This window comes from Saccopteryx leptura, chromosome 2 (assembly GCF_036850995.1).
Source record: "Saccopteryx leptura isolate mSacLep1 chromosome 2, mSacLep1_pri_phased_curated, whole genome shotgun sequence".
Classification (NCBI taxonomy): domain Eukaryota; kingdom Metazoa; phylum Chordata; class Mammalia; order Chiroptera; family Emballonuridae; genus Saccopteryx; species Saccopteryx leptura.
The window spans coordinates 282,748,027-282,750,891 of NC_089504.1; the positions used below are offsets into that span (position 1 = coordinate 282,748,027).

General features: G+C 35.4%; 1 pseudogene; it reads right to left on the bottom strand.

Annotated features, from left to right (window-relative positions):
- Positions 1–780: 780 nt before the first annotated feature.
- On the bottom strand, positions 781–880 carry LOC136396554 (U6 spliceosomal RNA; annotated as a pseudogene).
- Between the last annotated feature and the right edge of the window lie 1,985 nt (positions 881–2,865).

Consider the following 2,865-nt stretch of genomic DNA (forward strand, 5'->3'; position numbering starts at 1 on the left):
CTTTATGGACACACTGTATGTGGAGCCTGGCAGTCTCTCTGAATTGAGAATACATTCAGGATATCAGAAAAGCAAAAAGTAATTATATCCACAGAAAAGAGGATCAGAGAAGAAAAAGCTGCACAGAGAGCTTCTGGGATTTACAGAAGGTTTTCCTGTAGTCAGGTAAAGTCCTCAGAAAGTATTAGTTAAAGTAGTGGGTCAAAATTAACCCTGCACTAAAATCAGTACTGATTCTGCTTAATAATGCTTAAAATAAAGCCTCTAAACAATCAGAAATTATAAGAATGAGACAGCACTGGAACACCAGGTGTGCAGGCTTTACTAGAAGAGAAAGACCTGCCAGGGCACTTCTCCAGGAGAAGGGCACTGGTACAGACTAAGGGGCAAATTTTTATAGGGTTTGGGAGAGCCTGAGAAGGTACTGAGTCAGAAGTTCTGGTATGTCCCCTCCTGCGGATTTACGGTTTTGGCTTTCTGGAAAGCTCCTCCTTAGGGTGGGTGACCAGCTTCTTGGAACTTTTCTGCCTCAGGGGCAATTATTCAGTAAGTAAGGCAGAGGTCAGGCAGTCAGGTGGAACAACCAAAGGGCAGTTGGAATTTCTGGTAAATTCATATATCTATCAGAAAGTTTTCTAAGTAATAAAGGAAGCCCATATATTAAGATTATAGCTATTGTTTGGGGTGATAACCATGAGTAAAAGTTTTGCAAAATTTTAGAAAAGTAGGGAGAGGTAATATCAGAGTCATATGAAATTTGTTTTTGGTTTTTGTTTTTTTAAATATAAAGGTTTCATAAATTTGCATGTCATTCTTGCATAAGGAGCATGTTGATCTTCTCTGTATTATTCCAATTTTTAGTATTGCTGTTGAAATAAGCACCCATTTGTTAGCTTAATATTGTTTTATATTTTATATTAATTTAAATTATTATTATTGTTAGAGCCAGGGCAGGCCACCCAAATATGTCCAACAATGGCATATTAATTATTTGGAATTAAAGTTATTTAGAAACTGATTTTGCAAAAAGAAAACTTGATCTCTTCCCCATGTGAAAGGTGTCCTCCCTACTTCTGAGTGCCAAGAGACAACATTATCACAAGTTAATAATATCCAGAGTCAATAAGCTGCATAAAGAAATCTTATAACCCCTTTATTAGTTTACTATCCAAGTCCAGACTTTGTTTAGATTCCTAATGAATACCCAAACCTTGTTTAGTTTCCTTCCAAATGAGCACAGACTTCCTTTGCCAGTTACAAATTTAATGTTTCTTTACCTAAAAAGTATAAAATGGTGCCTGAATCAATCAGTTCTGAATTTATTAACAGAATCTAAATTTATTAACTGAGTATCATACTGTAATTCTCCTGTGTGCACTGTAGGTGAAAACAAATAATTTCTCCTCCTACCTTGAAGTTTTTTTTCTGGGTGGACTAATAATCAAGTTAACATGAGACAAGTTAACAGAAAAAAAATAGCCAAATTTATTACTTACATACATATAGGGGTGCCGTAAGTATATAACACCCAAGGACACATAGGACAGTAAAGGTTTACATGCCATTTTGAGGTAAGGATGGGAAACAAGGTGAGAAATGAGGGGCAGGCCTCCTCTTGCCTGAGAGTAGAGAAACAAAAAGAATACAAAGGAAAGAAGCCAGCAGGGGTAACCAAGTCAGCCAGTAATAAATTAACTATATCCCATAGTTACAATACAAAACAAGAATAGCAGAATCTGTATGTAACTATGGCCAGTGATCTAGAAACCCCTTCTCCCTTGTTTACCCCACTGAAGCTTTCCCTCCCTTCTCCTTGAGTCCTGGAAAACCTTAAACAAAGAAATCATGTGCACATTGCTTAGATACTGTAAAGGTATATAACATGTAAGAAAGTCAACTTTGGGGAGTCTGTGTTTTGGAGCTACAAGTCTCACGTGCTCCGCTGGCTTTAATAAATCCTACTTCTTTCATCAAGTTATCTGGGCATTTTTCTCCTCCTTTGATTCCTGCAATAAAGGGGTGTGGTTTGGGACTTTAATGGGAAAAGGGAAATATATGGAGATGGAAAAGAAAATGGTTGGTAAATAAATGTTTGCTGGTTAGCTTTAACAATGGGACACAAAGAGGATTTTGATCAAATAGGTCTTTCTAAGTTCCCTCCTATCACACTTAATTCATATTAAACTGTAGTTACCTGTGATACTATCTCCCTTCCTGAAACAGGTCCCCTATCTAAATTCTTTTAGCCAGCCAAGAAAGGTCAAAAAAGGTCTTTCTTGACACTTTTTTCTTAAAAATAATCAGCTTAAAATGATCAATATCCCAAAAGACATATTTTAAGGTTGGCAAATTCGGCTTTCACCTAGGACACATTAAATTGGTTTTTTTCTTGTGTTAATCTAGTCTTCTCTCAAATTTATTATTTTATTATTAGTCCAGCCATAATAACTGAAGAAATTAGGGGATTATCGCCCTTGCCTATCTTATAATATTTTATCACATGACAACATCATCAACTGTAAGTACACCAATACTTTAGATACCTTCAGTTGGCCCGTTAGGGAAGGAAAAACACTGCCAAATCAATTATAACACAATATTTTTTAGTATTTTGTTTTTAGCTTTAATTTTTTATTTCTTTCAAACTTCTTTACACATAAATGTTTACCATATATCCGATCTTATGAATAAACAAAAGAGAAATTTAAGAGAAATAGGTTATTAAGAGTTCTTAAAACCTCATAAAGTTGTAATTCTTCCAAGCCAACCTGAATGGATCTAACTCATTTTATTCAATGACTGCCTATTGTTCTATGGTTTGCCTATAACAAAGACAGCTAGTTGCCTCCCAAAATTCATTTATAA